We start from the raw sequence: 20,916 nt of genomic DNA, 5'->3' as shown, positions 1-20,916 counted from the left end.
GGTGAGTAGTAGTATGCACAGATAAAGAAAAGAAAAGGTACTCGCACACTGTGGGCTCCGATGCTCGTGAAGTGTCTTTATTTGCACAAAAAATGTACTGACGTTTCGAGCGCAATGCTCTTCCTCAGACACAATGCTCTTCCTCTGAGGAAGAGCATTGCGCTCGAAACGTCACAGTCAATTCTTTGTGCAAATAAAGACACTTCACGAGCATTTATATCGGAGCCCACAGTGTGCAAGTACCTTCTTTTCTTTATCTGTGCATACTACTACGCTGTGGTCATATTCAGCTAGAGCCTCCAGTGATACTACTCTAGCAAAATGTTATACACTGACCCAGATTTTGAGCTCCATAGAGTAGTACACGATCGCTCCAACTCCATACACTGATCTTTTGTCACCTCCTTTTGTATAATCTCCATGAACCAAGCACGCCTCTGGGTCCCAGTGAAGGAGTTGTGCATTTTGATTCGCAATGTCAAAAAAGGTGCTAACTTGAACCTGATGCTTTGGCAGCAGTGCAGCCAAGCAGGGGCGGCCTTAAGGATCGGGAGGCCCCGTTCATGACGTCATAATTTGAATAATTAATAATATTATTTTTTTTGGTCAGTGTGTATTAACACAAAAGCAGCTTGATTAAACATTTTTTTACTTTAAGGTATAACTGGAAGGCAGCATAGGCTATACAATGATGCAATCGCAACTCTCACTCAGCGCTGCTAGTGCAGTGAGTGCACACACTGGGAAGTGGGAACAATTACAACCAAACAACGCAGGTCAATGTGACATGACAGGTCGAGTACCTGCAGTGATTATTAGCTGCTGCCAACTAGGTAAGTGGACGTACAGGATGAGGCTGAATAATTGACTGAAAAAGGCTGATCGGAAGGCTGCGATGCAATGCAATATTACTTCTACTACTACTACTACCTTACTACTACTACTACTACTACTACTATTTATTTATTTTTACCAAAAACTGCTTTTGAAAATGTTTCTTTCAGTAGAACCTGAACCCCTCGCCTTTGCCCTGAGATAGCCAATGCTCCATCACGACAGACCCTGACATAGAGAGAAAGAGGCAACTTGAGAGGTTATAGGAACTCCATAATCTATTCTGTGTTATTCCTTGTGCAGACAAATCTGCAGTTTCAAAAGCGGCCATGATGCACTGCCTGTTATTTGACGACACCTCTAGGAATGAATTGGATACAAACAACTAGCTCTCATTTGGCTTGATCTTCATAGTTCAGCCATTATAACAGAATGCAGCCTCGAGCAGCTGGTCCTGAATGTGTTGGCTCATCAACGTAGCATTTTTGTGGCAGATCCTTCAGTCTGTTTTCAATTTCTGGATCATATCTTGACCTGAACTTGAATAACTCCCAAGAAATTACCCTTATTGAGTGTGCCCTCTGAGTGGAATTTCCAGTTTGGTACATAGTACAGTACATCAATGTTCAACACAACTTTAACATGGGTCCCGGTTTCACTCATAGGGCATGACCATGCAGTCGGTTCAACACTGTCCCACGGCTTTATGATCCATAGCTGGCAAAGCTTGCTAGACCCATATGTGTTGCTCCGAGACATTTCCAGTTTTTGTAGGCACCTCTTATCTCTTATTAAAACCCATTTTGGGCGGGAACCCCTCTTGGTGTTTTAAGTATTATGTTATACTTTAGCTATTGAAAAATAGCAGATTTACAAACTTGTAGGTCTGCTATTTCTGAAAAATTGTGAAAATGTGCCTCAAATCTTTGAATATATATTTTAAACTCAAATCTTTGCTTCTGGGGAGGTCCCTGGAACAACATATTTTCAGATGGGGGTCGGCGGCATATTACATATAATTTTTGGGGTCCTTGACATGAAATATTAAGAACCACTGATATAGAAACATGAGGTTTTTCAGAAAAAAATACATTTTAAAAAAGACATTTTTTAAATTTCGACGTCAGGCCTACATGGATTAAAGTAAACTGTGTGCATCTCTTGGAAATGTTTAAAGGGGATGATGGTTCATCACATGACCTTGTTTAAAGGGGATGATGGTTCATCACATGACCTTGTGATGGTTCATCACATGACCTTGTGATGGTTCATCACATGACCTTGCTGTGGCTAGTATAGCCTTTGGGCAAGGCAAGTTCATTTGTATTACACTAGAATTTCGCGGGCCTTCGGCCCGCTCATCCCAGAGTTGCGTTGGCCCGCGTTGCGATACAGAAGTCCACAGATACAGAAGTCCACAGTGACACGCGTTGTATGCAGCTGTTTTGTGTTGCAGCGCGTGCGCGCGCGCGCGCGTGTAGTGTTGTTGTTATCCATATATGCGCCTCGGTTCGTCCCGTTTGTTCCACGCCAGGTGTCGACGCAGTCGTTTGTGCGATTGGCGTGTTTGCATTATTGTAACTGTGTAGGCATACCATATTCTGAATTACCAAAAAGGACACATGCGCGCGTGCATGTGGATGTGGATGTGCTCATGCGCGTGCACGTCGTGCACGTCGTGCATGTGCCGTGCGTGGGCGGTTCTGTTAAATTGAGATGTCAAAAGAATCTATAGCCTAACAATAAATGGATCAAATATGCTCTGTATTAGTTATGTATTTATTTAAAGCAGTGGCTGTGAAAGGTGTGATCCAGGGACCCTCATGGTTCCTTGAGGGGGTTCGAAATGGACCCATTATAGGTCTGTAACTGTGAGAGTGTAACACATGGACCCAAATGGACCCTTACAGGTCTGTAACTGTGAGAGTGTACAAATGTAACCAAATGGAGTGTTGTATAACTGTTAACTGTGATACTGTAGAAATGGAATGAAATGGGACTGTTATGGGTCCATTTGGTTTGACTCTCAGAGTTATGGGGGTCCTTGAAATTAAGAAGTTTGAGAACCTGTATGCAATGGCTTATCTGTTGTAAAAAGAGAGACCAGCCTATTCTCCAAACCATCATATGTTATGCTTTGCTAGGTTGTACGAAATAATATTGGGTCATTATAATTTGCAGGACTCACCGCGCGCACAGCTGCCTTGTCTGTGTTGACATGACATGGGCTTGCAGGACAGAACTTGTATTTGTGACAGACACATAGTTCCTTTGCAGACAATACAATGTGCTTCTCATTGGTCAGTCACAAAGCTAAGAAAACAGCAGCCTACTTTTTCTGCATGTCAATGATGAGATAGTTCTCCGCTGTCTGTCTATCTGCAGACAGCGGAGCAGCCAGCGAGCCTTTCTCTGATCTGCGGTCGGGACCAGTGGTAGTGGTGTGAGCGTGCAGCGCATGCAGAGTTATGAAGAATACACATTCCGGGGTTCGGGCTGAAAGTCCACCTCTCACAGTGTTTTGCCACTACGAACCATTGAACGTGCATTGTAATACACATTGGTGTGAATGGTCTGTGAGCGTAGCGATACACTACAGGCGATACGTGTGAAACCCCGGACATTTGAAGGAATGTATAAAACCACCCGGACTGGCCGGACAGGCCCCCAGAAGAGGACGTATGGTAAACTGTGTATGTAATCGCGGCGCTGTCCATCCAAGTTAGAATGAGTGTGTGTGTGTGTGTGTGTGTGTGTGTGTGTGTGTGTGTGTGTGTGTGTGTGTGTGTGTGTGTGTGTGTGTGTGTGTGTCTGGCTGCCCTGTGTTTTGCAGCGTGGGGATCGCCATGTGAGGGGGCTAGCCAATAAGGGCCCTGTGTTGCATGTGGAGAATTCTGTAGGTTAGTGTGTGTGGTGCAGCCGAACGGGGTGGTGAGAACATGAGGGGGATGTAGCACAGCAATCGGTGACCCCTACATTAAGCTGTGTTGCTCCCAAGATGCAGTGCAAATGCGTGTTGTAAGCAACCGTAGCCAATGGGAAAACAGGATGCAGTGTTGGCAGGTCCGCGAATTGTAAGCGAGTTGTAAGTAGCGTGTTGAATGGCATTTTTTCTGGGCTTGTTTTCATAGACGTGGCAACAAATTAGGCGGGGGTGTCGGTGCTTGTGGCGTGTTTGTGTTTATTATTGATATTGATATTGTTTGCGAGTGTGGACGGGAGCCGGCTTTAGTGGCAGTGCGATGACAATTTTTACGCGGCTGGTGTCGAGTGTGGCCGTGCGGCGCGACATGAGGAGATAGCCGTGGATCGACGCGGAGGGTAAGGCTGTGTCGTGTTAGTGTGTTGTTGCAGTGTGTGTTGCAGCGTGTCAGTGACGTAGTAGCTGGTGCCTTTTGTTCCTGTGCGTGCTTTTGGGCACATGTTTTCAATTGTAATATAGGATTGCATATTTCAACAAGGCAATTAAAAATGCTTCACGCAGTAAAGTGTTAAGGCATTTGGAGCCGTGATGTCACGAGGCGTGACCATATATGGAGGCGTGTGATGTCACAAGGTGTGACCATATATGGAGGTGTGACCGACCGCACGACTGACGGGAAATGCAGGTTTTCATAGTAAACTGCAACCTACAGTCGCAAAAATAAATAAGAAGAATGAAATTACAGTGCAGAAAACAATTGCAAAACTCAGTAAATGGGAAATATGCAGTTTCAAGTTTGTTTCAGTCAGATACATACATAACTAGAAAAAGTGCCCTTCTGGGCACAGGTCTCCACCAGGAGGATAGGAGTGTGTGTGTGATGTTTGGCAAAATGTTTAGGAGCAATATAAACTTGTGTGTGTGTGTGTGTGTGTGTGTGTGTGTGTGTGTGTGTGTGTGTGTGTGTGTGTGTGTGTGTGTGTGTGTGTGTGTGTGTGTGTGTGTGTGTGTGTGTGTCGCGGCTTGGCCTGTTGTAGCGCCACCATGAGGCTGATTTGAAAACTGTCAAGTGGCATTTCTTCCAAAGCCTAGTGGGAATATGCATGCACAGTTTCACCACAATCGGACGCTGCGTTGAGTAGTTGTGGCGATTTGTACAAAACGGGTACAAAGTGGGCTACTCCTGAAAAGTTTAGAAGCCAATTGTAGCCAATGAGGGTGGATTATGAGAAATCAAACAAACCCGTCTTGATCACATGACTATGGAGAGCATGTGTACCGATTTGCGTGAAATTTGGATAAAATCTGAAGGAGTAATATTAGAAAATGTGTTTTACATATGTCGGCCTCCTGGTGGCGCTATAAAGAGCAGATGTGAAAAATTCCAGGCAAAGGTTTTTCCTTGGCCTCTAGGGAGTTGGCATACAAAGTTATCCACAGATCCGTGCAGTTAGAGGTAAAAACACTTTTCGGCCAGTTATAGCGCCACCATGAGGCTGAGTTGAAAATGTTCATGTGGCATTTCTTCCTCTGCCTAGTGGGAATGTGCGTGCACAATGTCACGGAAATCACACAATGTGTTCATGATTTGCAGCATTTTGTTTGAAACTGAGCACTCCTGCAAACTTTGGAAGGCAATCTTAGCCAATCAGGATGGAGTCTGAGAAATCTGAAAGACCGGTTTCGTTGAATGGCTCTAGAGAGACTGTGTACCAATTTGCGTGATGTTTGGATAAAATCTGGAGGTGTACTGTCCAAAAACTTGTTTTGCACAAAGCGGCCTCCTGGTGGCGCTCTAACAGGCCGTTCTGGAAATGTTGGGGCAGAGGTTCATCGTTGGCATCCAGGGAGTGTGTGTGCAAAATGTGGCATCGACCGGGTTAACGGTGCCGGAGATTAGCTGTTCACAGACGGAAGGACGGGCGGACGGGCGGACGGACGGACGGACGGACGGACGGACGGACACACACACACACACGGACGGACGGACGGAGTGCAAACCATACTCTCTCCCCATGCCTTCGGCCTGGTGGAGACAATAATGGTGCATAAAAACAGAGCAGCAGTGTTCTGAATCTGAATCAAGCTGTCCGATCGATTTTTTATTTTTAGGGAGAACTGCAAAGACACAGTAGTAGTCAGGTCTGCTGAAGATGAATGCAGGGACAAGTTTTTCCAAATGCTGCTTAGATATAAGTCCTTGTAGGCACACAGCCTGGCCCAAACATGCTTCTTCCTCCAGACATCCCCCCCCTCCCCCCTCCCTTTGCTCAAAGATAGCTGTTTTAAATTATAGTCTTAGCTGGTGCATGTATTTAACATTAAACCGCCTTCTGACAGCACGCAATGTCGCATAACATCAGTCGCATGAGAGTAAGTTTACACGAAGCTGATAGGGTGGGGCAGGTTCATCCAGAGAGCTGCTCCTGTCAGGCACTGTAACCACACAGCATCACGCAACAATGTAACCACATTAGCACACTTCTTGGATCAGGGGAAAAGGTAGTAGAAAGGTGACGTGTCCTTCTTTTTATATTTTCGAATTAATTCAGAGACCCAGCTGGCACAGATTTTTCTGTTCAAAGTTCAAGGGTTCAATGTTGTACTTTGTTACATCTTGTGTACAGTCAGGTACAGTACATAAGAGCAAAACTTATTTTTGTTTGGCTTCCTTATAGACAATGCAGCAGCATATAGATAGCATAACATTCAATGTCCCGCCCTGCATAGATGTTCACACGTCAAAACCCCATAAATATACTGTATTTATGTAGTAGGTTCGCTATGTAGTTTATGTAGGGCAAGCCAATAGGCATGTATGTTAATTAAGACATAATATTAAAGAAAATACTCTACCCGCACCTAAGGCACTGGAAAATTTTCTCATCATTATCCATATGAAACACTAAGTTCCTCATAGTGAACAGTACGTGCCAATGCAATGTTGATGATTTAGCCTACTTATTATTAGAATAGCAGTAGACTTAAAGTGGACAAATGTTGTCCCTTTTCATGTCAGCAGTATTTTCCATTTCTTTTGCGCATGAAATGTTACCTTCCCCGTCACCGTGTTTGTTCAGGCTGTGAAAATAAGAATCCATAAATCCTATATTGACCTCACACCGAGAAAATCTCACTTTTGTGTGAAGATATATGGGCTTCTATCGTCTTCTATCTTTAAGTCTTTTCAATAAGCATCAGCCTACATGTGCGATTATGCAGTAAAAGTATGCAGTATAATGCCAGAGGGAATCGTGGCAAATCTATGAAGTGATAATTGATATCAATTAACTCAATCACACAAGGCGTTCAAGTAAAACACAAAATGACAAGTGTGAAATTAAACAAGATAGCGCTGTGCTCATTTCCATATTTGTAATATGTTCAACTGTATCCATGTCTTCATGGTGATGAATGGTTATTGTCTCCACCAGGCCGAAGGCATGGGGAGACAGGCATGTTTTGCACTCCGTCCGTCTGTCCGTGTGTCCGTCCGTCTGTGGACAGCTAATCTCCGGCACCGTTGGCTTGATCGCAGCCATACTCTGCACACACACTCCCTGAATGCCACAGCTGAACCTCTGCCCCAAGGTTTTCACATTGGCCTCTTATAGTGCCACCAGGAGGCCGCTTTGTGCAAAAAAAAATTTGGACAGTACACCTACAGATTTTGTCCAAACATCACTCAAATTGGTACACAGTCTCTCTAGAGCCATTCAACGAAACGCGTCTTTCAGATTTTTCTGAAAAAAGAGTGCTGCAGTTTCAAAGAAAATGGTGCAAATCATGAACATCGTGTGATTTCCGTGCACGCACATTCCCACTAGGCCGAGTAAGAAATGCCACTTGAACATTTTCAACTCAGCCTCATGGTGGCGCTATAACTGGCCGATTAGTGTTTTTACCTTTAACTGCACGGATCTGTGTATAACTTTGTATGCCAACTCCCTAGATGCCAAGGAAAAACCTTTGCATGGAATTTTTCACATCTGCTCTTTATAGCGCCACCAGGAGGCCGACATATGTAAAACACATTTTCTAATATTTATTACTCCTTCAGATTGTATCCAAATTTCACGCAAATCGGTACACATGCTCTCCATAGTCATGTGATCAAGACGGATTTGTTTGATTTCTCATAATCCACCTTGATTTGCTACGATTGGCTTCTAAACTAGGAGTAGCCCGCTTTGTACCCATTTTATACAAATCGCCACAACTACTCAACCCAGCATCCGATTGCGGTGAAACTGTGCATGCATATTCCCACTAGGCTGACACAAACATGTTTATATTACTCCTAAACATTTTGCCAAACATCACACACACACTCCTATCCTCCTGGTGGAGACCTGTGCCCAGAAGGGCACTTTTTCTAGTTTCTATCCGTTTCTTGCTCAAATGTCCTGCTCTTATTGCCTATTGTAATTCTTAATTCTCCCCTCAACACAGTAAAGCTCTCAGGAAAGCTGCTTTGTTAAGGAGCAGCTATCTTTTTATAGTTATTTCCATCATAATGCAATAATAGTATTTTAGACTTGTTTGACAGAATCCAATTAAATTTCTGAATTGGTGAACTGTTGAAAAGCACCAAGGCAGTCTAAGCACTCTAAAAAAAGAAAAAGAAAAAATCACACACGTTTAGTCTTCATCTGGGCTTAATTGATAAAGTGAATTGTCTAGTGATAAGAGTCGACTTTGAGAGACTTTGAAGTGTTATTATTCATTTGTACGTTTATTTTACTGCCACCGTGTGGGTATTAATTTACTGTAATGTTTAATTTACTGTAATGTTTAAAAAAAAGATAGCTAAATGCACTGTATTATTCTGAATTGATCCTACAACTCATATTATTTGACTTTGAACCCACAGTGCGATCCTTCTGTCTATAATTGTTTTGTTTGGGGCTCCACTACTGGACATAATATAGAATGAGCTCGCTGACATTGAACAAAATAATCCCTCAATGAATTTTCCATGCCTTTGAGAAGAGCGGATGAATGATGTGGTAAAAATTAATAAATAAACCAGAGGCTCATAAATGTTTTAGACAGTGAGAGGCTCAGTTCTGAATTGGTCTGCACTTTTCCCATTCCATATTATTTGTTAGAATCAACCCATGCTGTGCGTGTTGATGGACTGAGTCAGCAGGGGATATGTACAGTATCTGTAGTGTACATACAGTAGGTTGACATAGTGTAGAATGTATCTGCTTAGGGGTTCCGTGGCACTCAGACATTTAGTGGATTGATATTGTTCAGCTGGAGGTGTGCAGAACACGTGAAGTGAAAGTACAGTACAAATAATAAGAGATCAAAAGTGAGTGGAGAGAGACGATCAGAGACACAGCTGATGAATAAAGAAGATACACAGACACACATTTTCAGCGTTAACTTATCCATTACGGGTTTATTTGGTCAAAATACAATGCAGCTGGGAGCTTATTTTAACAGTTTGACGGCTGTTACCACGGAAACGCAGACGATCAGAAAGTGTACATTCCAGGATAAGCTCAGGAAGTTACTCAGAAGTGTTCCAGATTGACCTCAAGAAGTGTCTAGGAGATTCTACTCAGAAGTTCAACTCGAAGAGTTTAACTAGAAGCGCCACGAAGTGAGTCGGTTCAGTAAAGATAATATATATCATCATCACCAGTATAAAAAGAGGTACCTGGGTCAACATACTCCATTCTCAAGCATACACCTAGACTCCCTCCTACAAGCTTACACCACAGCCCTTAGACAGCTGCCTATATATAGGAATATAGGGAATCGTCTCTACAACGGCCGCCAATTGTTTAATCCAGGGTTCCACCGCGCGTAAAACACTATACCCGACATTTGTTTAATGCGCTTAATTCGCCGTTTTCAAATAATTTAAAAGAAACAGCAGATTTATCCGGGACCTGGTGACGAGGCCGTCACGTTATGATGATGAAACCGGAAATCAAGTCATCAAAGGAAGTGGCTTTTTTTGTCGGCTCAATAACAAATGCTGGGAGTGTTTACCAGCGTTTTTTCACGGATCAAAAGCGCAAATACTTTGGCGTTATGCTGCAAAGGTAATAAAACAATCTCGGCAGCATAGAATATTTGATTAAATAGCGGGTAAAGCGTTTTATGCCGTCAAACTGTTAAGGAAGAATATGTTAATTAATTCTCAGATGAGCTCTCCATCGTTGCTTGCATCCCGGTTCTCCATGCAACGGTCGTCCTTGATTACATCCACATATGTTAGTGTTTGGACGTCCTCGTGATCGATGCCCGTGTGTTGGTTCCCACAGCACCAATTTACTGGCTGGCAGTTATTGATGTCTTTGGCAGTGTCCTGCTAGTCTCATTCTCCTGGCTGCTATTTTTTGGCTCACCCTTGGTATTCCTAGCTCATACAGAATCCTGTTGGTAACATGTACAAGATTGCTGATTTTAAGTACTGCACGCAACATTCTGGTGTAGCACCCGTCTAGAGACTTTAGGGTTTGACTTTGACTTTGATTTTGACTGCAGGGTTGACTTCAGGGTCGAGCAATTCACTGCCGTACAGAAGAACAGACTCCACCGTTGCGTAGAAGAAGCTGAGTTTAATTTGACGATGGAGGGTGGAGTTCCATACACTGGTCATGCCGTTCAGGGCCCTCCATCATGCAAGTGCCTTCCTCACTTTCATGTCTTGCTCAGTTGAGTTGACCCCTGAGCGCAGCGCAGGTACTTGAAGTCCTTGACCTCCATCAGAGCAGTGTCTCCTGTTGTTGTCAGAGGTGGATGTTCCGGTGCGATGTTATAGGTGATAACCTCAGATTTCTTGGCATGTAGCCTCATACAATATAACAATGATTTGTAATTGCTGGTTCAGCAGCTGAGGGTGGAACAACGTCGGGTCTCTGCTCTACGGTATATGTAAAGTGTCTTGAGGCAACTTGTTGTGATTTGGCACTTTAATAAAATTGAATTGAATTTAATTAGTATGTCAGTGGTTGGAGGTGGTCTCTATACCTTTCCACTGACAAAATTCAAACCCACTGGTATAGGTAAATGGTAAATGGTGCATTTATATAGCGCCTTTATCCAAGGCGCTTTACAGAGATTGTGCATTACATTCACCCATTCACACACACATTCATACACCGATGGCAGCGGAAACCATGCAAGGCACCAACTAGCACATCGGGAGCAATTAGGGGTTCAGTGTCTTGCTCAAGGACACTTCGACAGTAACTCTGGGGGAGCCCGGGTTCGAACTGGCAACCTTGCGGTTCCCATCCAGGCACTCTACCCCTGAGCCACCACTGCCCATAGGGGAAGGACACCTATTGGTCTTGACCAAGTACAGTAGTACTATACTGTATCTCCCCAGGCCAAGCAGGGATGAGCCTCTTGGAATGAGCAAATAGACGTTTGGTTTTCTCATGCAGGAGACCCGGTTTCGAATCTTGGACATAAAAGGATGAAGGATTGCTGCTTTAAACGGAGGATTTTAGCGTGTAGTTAGAATCTACTGTGGTCAGTATGCAGCAGACAGACTAGCTACAGACAGAAACTTCACTCTTGATTTATTTCTTTATTTCATTGTTTTTGTTTATTATCAAATTTGTTAAGGCCAGGGTTTACATCTTTGCGACTAAGGCCCCATTTACACTGGCAGCCAAATCCAGCCTGAATCAGATCTGAGCCACATCCAGATTGGAATCTGATTTGTCTAAATGAGTCATGTGACCATTTAAACCAATCGGATTTCAATCTTGATGTGGCACAGATCTGATTCAGGCTAGATTTGTCTGCCAGTGTAAATCAGGCCTAATATACCCCTTCTATGCCAATATGACTAGGCCTGTGTGTGTGTGTGTGTGTGTGTGTCTCGCTCGGACACACAATATACACAGAGAAACAACACCACGGACGCGTGGCGTTAGTTCAAAAGAACAAAAGAAAAAAAGAATGTTTATAGTTTTAAGTTTTTCTGAAAGATATGATTCCTCATTGATGTCAGAAGCTTATAATATCATGTCCAATGGTAAATAGTAGGCTATGTATCACTAGGCATCGGAAATGGTGATATTACTATAGTAACGATATTCAATGTAATGAAATGAGATGGAAGGGTAGTGTGCACATGCATGTAGTCGACTGTAGAGAGAGAATTAAACATGCTTATACATCCGTGTGTGTGTGCGTGACTGCGTGTGCGTGTGTGCGTGCGTGCGTGCGTGCGTGTCACAAGATGACTGTCAGTGTGACAGGACAGCTGCTGAAACCCATGCAATGCTATCTGAGTCTGAGATGCATGACAGTGACGCTGTCACGCTGGGCAGCAGCAGGTGTCCTGTGGAAGGGATATGAGGCAATTACACCATCCTCTCGGGAAGGAAGGTGAAATGTGTGCTTACAAACACAAGTCAATAATACAGCATAGCTGCATCTCTCTCTCGCTCTCTCTCTCTCTCTCTGTCTCTCTGTCTCTCTAATTTAATTTTACTTCATTTGATTTGATCAGACACCTTTATTGCTACCGAGAAAAGCCCATTGAGAACGATGTTCCCCCAATGACGAGGAAACCATTCAGGTTAATCTTAATTTTCTCTGTAATGCCACCAACCATTTTAAGCACACTTTATTTAGGCCCTAACACAAGGAATCTGGCAATGAAACGCTATTAAGTTTTTCTACCCATTGGTCCTTGGTTTATGTCACGTTGAGCTCAATATGCATATATATATAGAGAGAGAGACAAAAAAGGGACCTCCTGCACATCCAAAAAGACGCGTGGGAGGTACAAGTCTAGTTATCAGGCATAGACTTCAACTTACTGCATCAACTTATTTATTAGCACTATAGTGCTAATAAATAAGTTGATGCAGTAAGTTGTCCGTCTCTGTTCCCTGGAGTGTGCAGTCCCTTCCTTGAAAGTTTTTTATTCCTTTTTGAAATATAGAGAGAGAGAGAGAGAGAGAGAGAGAGAGAGAGAGAGAGAGAAATGATTTAGTTTGCTACGTTATGTATACCATTGTTGACTGCAGCTATTGTAAGCACCAAAGAGGTCTATTTAAGTGATGAGGCGAGTAATGGATGTGTGTGCGTGCGTGCGTGAGTCTGCGTGTGTGTCCAGAAACCTACACTCTGTCCTCACTATTATCTGTGATATCAAAAACGGCAGAGTGATTGAATCTGGCTGTAAATAGAGCTGAAGGCCGGTTCTCCTTCCAAATATCCTTCTATTTACAAGAAGAGGTCTGCGTCAGCCTAGAGATGCGTCAGCATCAAACATTCCCTTGTGCTTGGCAACCTAAGACAATAAGTGACAGTGGGCTTTGATGCAACAACAGCATAATGGAGGAGTAGAGAAGAAGTGCGTCGTCGTCCAGATATATGAATAAATGTTAGTGCAAGAAATGTTTATGACGTGACTGTGGTTAAGAATTTAACCAAAGCTCCTTCTGGGATCTTTAGAACAGAGCTACTGTAGCAGCTATAGTCTTTCATGAAGCATAGTGTTGTAATGTGTAATTGTCTTCTGAGTAGCTGTTGTATTGTACTTTGTCAAGGTTAGAGAGGCTTAAAAGGCTGTCGATGCATACAAACGGTCAACAAAAGAGACAAGGCAAGTGGGTGTTCAGTTGGCTTGCATTTGTTCATGAAAAAATAGTAAGTCTGTGGAGAAGACTTGAGTTAAAAATAATCATATGGTATGTTTCACACCCTGACATTAACATTCTTATCAGAAATGTGTTCTACTAGAATTACAGTCATAATCCTCTATAATCATTGTGTGTACAGTTAATATATTTGCCTTATATGCATTTGGGACTTGACGTTTTAATGCTTAGCCTACACAGTAAAATCATCAGTGATGATTTAACCACTTTGTAACTTTTTAAAACTTTGGTTCCATTTGTATTCCATTTCATTTTATTGTATATTGCCCCTTATATCATGATCTGAGAGTAAATTATAAATTAAAAAAAAGTCCATAGTCCTGATTTAAATTGGATAGATTGTGAGAATTGCTTTAATTGCATTTATTTTTTATCACATATTTTAATTTTCAGAATACATTTCACTACACTACAGATTCAAGTACACAATTTTTCAACTATGATGCTTTTTATGGTCCTGTTCATATTGTAGAACCGAATTCCATCGGTCCTCACGAGGGCCCTGAGGACCGACCGCATGTGGCCCTCGGGCCGCCCGCATGTGGCCCCTGGGCCGCCAGTTGCCCCTGTACACTGTAGGCTGTGTGCAAGTCTGCTTCCATGTATCTTGTTGCTCTTATAACTGCAGTGAGGGGGGTAGGGCGGGGGGGGGGGGGGGGGGGGTGCTGACCTTGTTGTTTTCCATGTCGGAGAAGAACACTCACATGCAATGTTATGGTTACGACCACAGAGAGAGAGGACCACATAATCCTTCTCCCATTCCCCTCCTTATACTTTTCCTGTAACTTTCCCCCCCTGCAGTCCTCTGCTCCTGCTCTTATAACCCACTTCCAAGTGTCAGTTGTATACCTTGTCAGCGAGGTTCTTTTTGCCCCTCGGCGTTTGGCATAATGAATCACATGACATGGCCAAAAGCGGGCCGGAGCTTTGTCTCCTCTGAGCCGCCCGAGGACCCATGTCAGATTGATGCACCAGTCACCTTAGAGACTGGCCCGCTGTATGCCTGCCTGCCTGGTGAGAGCAGCCAAGCATCCACGTCCTCCACCGCGTGTCTCCTGCACCTCAGGAGACGCACGCACGCACGCACGCACGCACGCACGCACGCACGCACGCACGCACGCACGCACGCACGCACGCACGCACGCACGCACCCGTACACCAGTGTTGATTTTTTCCGACTAATACTATGACGAAAAATGTTCGTCGACTACCTTTTTTCACTGACAGAAAGTATATGGAAACTAAATGAAAACTAAGCTATGATGACTAAAACTATGGCTAAACTATATTGATAATTTCTCAAAACAAATAAAAACTAGACTAAAATGTTAGGAAGGGACTAGTGGACAAGAGATCCAGTATAAGTAATTGATTTTACACTTGCATGCTGAAAATAGCAGATCTACAAGCTCACAACACGACGCGTTGTGAGCTTGTATAGATTGTAAAATCAGTCATTAGGACGGAACCAAGGCCTGCCAAAATAATTTGAATCGACTAAATCAACCATTGATTTAGTAGACTAAAATCGTATGATATTTAGTCGACTAAAACTAGATTACCGGTAACACTAAAACATTCCAGGTGACTAAAACAAAATTAAAACTATTCAAGAGACTATGACTAAAACAAAAAATCAAAATGTGCTGTCAAAATCAACACTGCCGTACGTACGCTCACACAGATATATTTGAATTGTGCACACACAGTCAAATCCTCAGAGGTCATTTGACGCGGCCGGCTCCATTTTGGGTCCATTTGCACACGCATGGAGTTGAGTTAAATTGACTGCGCAGGTGCCTATAGCTGGCTTCATCACAGGGCATCAGCGTGTTTGTGCCCTCCATTCTGTCGCCTGATGTTAACCCATTCGAGAACCCCATTTGGTGTTTAAACATTATGTTATACTTTAGCTATCGAAAAATAGCAGATCTACAAGCTTGTAGCTTGGCACCGAGCACCGCCCTATGAGCTTGTAGATCTGCAATTTTCTTTTAAATCGTGGGAATGTGGCGCAAATCTTTGAATATATATATTCTTTCAGAGCGATGAGCTTTTCAGATGGGGGTCTGACTCCGCGGCCAAATACATATAATTTTTGAGGTCCTTGTTATGAAATAGTTTGAGAACCACTTACATAGAAACATATACAGTATGTTTTTCAGAAAACTGTCAGGATTTAAAAGACATTTTGTAGAATTTGGCCTCAGTCCTAAATGGGTTAAGCCACTCATTAAGCTCAAAAGCACTCTCCTTGAACGTAACGCGCTACTGGCCATATTTTCTAATTAGTTTAATTAGCTATCGTTCTGACTTCAAACTGCCCTCCTCTGGTACTTTGCTGTTCATTAGTACTTAACTGGGCTGTGGAGTGTGTCTCTTGCGGGATCCGTGATGACAAGTAGATATGCTAAAAAAATACACAAATGTGTTTATTTATTTATTTGGTTATATTTGTACACGCTCAGAGTTTACAAATGCAAGAGTTAAAGGGACACTTCACCCTTTTTTTTTTGCAAACAAATATATGTTAATGACGTTTAGAAGATTTAAAACACTTTCCTGGTGGGTCTTTATGTGTGTAATATCTGTGGTTTAATATATTTTAGATTTTAGCAGTGTCCATGATGTCACGGGCACTGGGCTCACTTCCTTCCTGGACTACATGTTGTCTCAGTAAGACAGCCCTCCCCCTATCCACAAGGAGGAGCAGTGCAGAGATATATATCTCTGCACGGGCGGTGGTGGCTCAGGGGTAGAGTGGCTGGATGGTAACCGCAAGGTTGCCAGTTCGATCCCGGGCTCCCCCAGAGTTAGTGTCGAAGTGTCCTTGAGCAAGACACTGAACCCCTAATTGCTCCTGATGTGCTGGTTGGTGCCTTGCATGGTTTCCACCCCATTGGTGTATGAATGTGTGAGTGAATGGGTGAATGTAATGCACAATCTATGTAACGCGCCTTGGATAAAGGCGCTATATAAATGCACCATTTACCATTTACCATTTATATAAGAAAGGCTAGATGGCTCACCCACACTGCTGGCCAATGGAGAGCGACGTCGCTACGTGGCGGCCATCTTACTTCGGGGCAGCATAACATTGTGTCTATGGGGCATGTACTTTTTAAATAACCATAACTTGCTAAATTTTCAACCGATTTTCAAAAGGTTTGGTTTGTTATAAACGTCAGAGACGTCCGCATACTTGATTTTATATGACATTCATATTAAAAAATCACACCCGTGTGAACTGAGTGGTGTAAGGTTTTATATAGCTTCCCACCTTCCCACCGTCTTTAAAGATCTTTGGTTTCAAGGGTCTCAAAGACTGAATGGCCTTTAGGTCTGATTCTGGTAGGGTCGTCTTCTGATGTGATGATTTGTGACCATGAAGTTGATTCAGCTGGAGTTTTTGTCCGATGTGAGGTATTATATAAGGTAAGGTATTATATATCCTGATCAGCTCTGATCTGACGTAATGAAATCACACCCGGATGTGATTTCACAACTGGCTTTTTTTGTGCAGAAAAAATGAGCATGGTTGCTACGGTCATCCAGTTCACCCGGGTGTGATTTAATTACGTCAGAAATTATTTTGAACATAGCAACCATGCTCATTCTTTTCTGCACACAAAAGCCAGTTGTAGGAGTGGTTACACCACTCAAAAATAACATTAAGCAGATAAGCATCCCGAATCATAGCCACGTTGATAACGTTTGTAATAAACCAACCCGTTTGTAAATCCGTCAAGATTTGAGCGAGTTATAAGTATTTTTGTTTGAGGTGCCATAGAACATACTGTACTGTAGCACCGAGGCAAGATGGCCGCCGGGTGAACTACGTCGGAGACTCCGCCTTGAGCCATCTAGCCTTTATATATGTCTATGGAGCAGTGCACCAAAGCATTATGGGAATTGTAGTCCAGTGTCTGTGACATCATGGACACTGCTAAAACCCCATAATACACACACAAAGACCCCAGGAAAGTGTTCTACATCTTCTAAACGTCATTAACATATTTATTTTTGCAAAAAGGGTGAGGTCCCTTTAACACAAAGGATTTTACCGTGTAAAGTTGAGAAGTGAGAAGTGACGCTAGCTGTATAATATGTCTGATTTTTCAAACGTTGGTTCAGATTAGGGCATTCACTTCTACTCATTTTTACTAGTTGACTATAGTTGCCTGTTTAACTACATTTTTTTTTAATGTACATTTAAAAACTGTACATTGGTGACTATAACTATAATCTACCTGATCTTGTGGCCTACAAAATCGGGAAAAAACTAGTCAACTAGTACCAACAAGGTCGACTAGTGGATTTACTAGTCGACTAGTAAACTAGTCGACTAGTTGCTTAATGCCCTAGTTCAGATGTGTACGTATCCAGCCCATAGACCCCGCCCTCTCTCTGAGTGTGAAGCTTCAGGGTCTGATAATCAGGCTAGGTACTACAAGCTGTTTGATGTCGGTTCCTGTGAGCACGCACGTGGCAGTTCAGGAGCAAATTGGAGTCTATAGAAAACAATCAGCGATGATTTGGAGCAGCGGCGACATAATTAATCCTCCAATAATCTAATCACGTTTGGGGAGCAGAGACAAACGAGGTCTGAGATCTCATGCACTGTGTAGTTGTCAAACCCCAGAGGTTAATCAGGGGAAGATATTTACTCCCTGATACTTAATAGCCCCTTTTCTTTCCCACCAGAATAACAGGCTCCAAAAGTTAGTTTTTTGGTGGGACTATATGTTTTCATTAACACCTTGGAGGCCCGGAACTATTTAATCCATTTCATCCATGTGCCCATCATTTATAGCGCACGGACCACTTTTACCGGCGCACCGGAAGCTGGTGTGCATGTCTGTGTAGCAGCTAACAATAGCCACACCACTCTAGAGTCGATCGACAACAACGGGAGGTAATAATAAATCTATCGCGACTAGCGACTGGACCGCGGAAGGCCGTCAAACACAGGATCTTTTTTCAGAATTAGACGGGATGATTTAGATCGGGAGTTATAAGATTTTCGTTTTCGTCAGCTAAACAGGCAGGGGACATTTTCGATGACGTGTCACTTTTTGACACGTCATCGGATCGGGCAACAAGCGCTCCAAGGCTCTAGAGTGATGCGAACGGTTTTGTTATCATTAATCTCCATCCTATTTATCAATCTCCGGCTTGGGCACTTGACCATGACCTTGAACTTGGACGGAGATCTCCGCCCCGGGCCTCCAAGTTGTTAACCTTCCATACCCTGCAAAGTAGAACTATGGCATTGGGTATGTCATAATTACCTTGCAATTACCAGGCAGTTTTAACCCATTTAGCATTTAGGCCTGAGACCAGATTCTACATGTCTTCTAAATCTAAAACATGACAGTTTTCAGGAAAACCTATGTTTCTATGTCTTTGGTTCTCAAGTTTTTCATGTCAAGGACCCCCAACTATATGTATTTGGCCGTACATCTGAAAATATGTTGTTCCAGGGACCTCCCAGAAGCAAAGATTTTGAGTTAAAAAGGTTCACTCTGAAAGAATAGTCAAAGATTTGCGCCACATGTTCACGATTTTTTTAAAACGGCAGCCGATCTACATGCTCGTAGCTTTTTTTCAATAGCTAAAGTATAACATAATGCTTAAAACACCAAAAGGGGTTCCCCGTGCTGAATGGGTTAAGTCACATTTCCTGTGACTGTCGGTTGTTGTTACAGGGGACATTACAGTATAACAAAGCTTAATGCAACTTGCTCAACGACAGAGCAGAGGTTGTACACAATACAAGGGATCGTGTGGTTAAGTGGCTCTTTAAACGCCGCAGATGAGAGCAATGCTGCATTAGAGCTGCATTCGAGAGGACGCGGCGATGCTCTTTCAATTGAAGAGCGCTGACCGCAGAAGCGGATTTACAAAATTCATCTAACAATTATTATTGTTATACGACTTAGAACATGTTCAGGGAGTTTCATGTATAGTTGCTGCTCGGGCTAAGGGTTTCTGTGTGACTGTGTTTCTTGGGTGTGCTTGCTCGTGACAGAAAGTAAAGCCGGATTTATACTGAGTTTCACGCAGGTGAGGAGCACAAGCGAACCAGGGAAGGGCCCTGCGGTCCCTGCCCAGCAGAAACACTCCTGTCGGGGGTCCATCTTTGACGGGCTTTTAGTGTGTGTGCAAATACAAACGTTGTCCTAACACAAACATTAAATGCCATTGACAAAGAATGGACAATATCGAGTGTTTTGTGTAAACACAAACATTGCATAACACAAACATTGAAAACGAAGGTGCATTAGGACGCAAATTGTGATTGGCCGGAATGAGATGATGTGTGTACGATGATAAGATCGCCCCTCACTTCATTGTGATTTTTACACTTTTAACTCTATTTAACTCTCAGATTTTCACAGTGTGGTTTAAGTATAGGCATGTGTGGGTCCGTCCGTCCGTCTGTCCACCCCCCCTCCCTGCCAGTAACACGCTGACATGGCACTATCCCCCGCAGACAGAGGGATTGAAGGGATGCAAAGTGCAAATCAGCTCAGCTATCTGGGCTGGCAATGGTTCATTTATCTGTCCATCACTCTATCCCACAAACGGTGCACTCTTTATTTATTCCACAACTCCCACACACCCTTTATTCATTGCAGGAATTCGGTTCACACAGTTCCTTTGTAGATGTTCCAGAGGCGTGCATAATCCATCACTCGCACGCACGCACGCACGCACGCACGCACGCACGCACGCACGCACGCACGCACATTGTTCCAATCTCTGTATGGCCTTTTCCATTTTTTTTTGTGGCTTTCGCCTTTATTTTATATTTTTTATGGAGGGACAGACAGTAGGCTGACAGGAAAATGGGGAGAGAGATGGGGGGAAGACATGCAGTAAAGGCCGTCGGGATCGGGAGTCGAACCTGCGGCACACTGCCAGACTGGATTAGCAGCCAAGGTGCCTGGACCACTGAGCCACGGCCCAGGCCCCATGACACTTTCTAAAACTATTGACTACATTGTGGAAGCTATGTGATGCTGACGGATGATTTGGGAAGAAATGGGGGAATAAAAACCAAAAGGTCTCTCTCTCTCTCTCTCTCTCTCTCTCTCTCTCTCTCTCTCTCTCTCTCTCTCTCTCTCTCTCTCTCTCTCGCGTCTCGCCAGTGTGTGGAATAAACATGCATCCAGTCATTATTCAGCAGAGCGAGGGGAGCGAAAACAGTACGCCTGTTTATGGGCTTCCATCAAATTTATGGCTTCATTTACTATCTGCAATTGAGCTCTGTGACAAGCTATCAGGGAGCGCGGCCAGACGCAGCCAGCGCTGCAAGGAAGCTGTCCTCCTCGCGCCGCATTAGAATAGCAGCTGTAAAAACCAATGCTGTCCAGGACTAAAGGCGTGCAGGAGAGAGAGGCTTGTTTGTGGAATTAAATTAAATGTCCTGTATAATCAAGATCTATCCCTTGTGTGTGCGTGTGAATGCTCTCACCACTACAATTTTAATAGACTCACTCCGCG

General features: G+C 43.4%; 1 protein-coding gene across 4 annotated transcripts in view; it reads left to right on the top strand.

Moving 5' to 3' along the window:
- The window catches only part of LOC306931175 (neurexin-1a), a 528,074-nt gene that overhangs the window by 107,067 nt on the left and 400,091 nt on the right, over nt 1-20,916 (top strand). The gene's annotated exons all lie outside the window — the stretch shown is intronic.

Source organism: Electrona antarctica, assembly GCF_951216825.1.
Source record: "Electrona antarctica genome assembly, chromosome: 10".
Classification (NCBI taxonomy): domain Eukaryota; kingdom Metazoa; phylum Chordata; class Actinopteri; order Myctophiformes; family Myctophidae; genus Electrona; species Electrona antarctica.
Note: the sequence above shows the minus strand (reverse complement) of the source record. Positions and strands in the feature narration are given on the sequence as shown.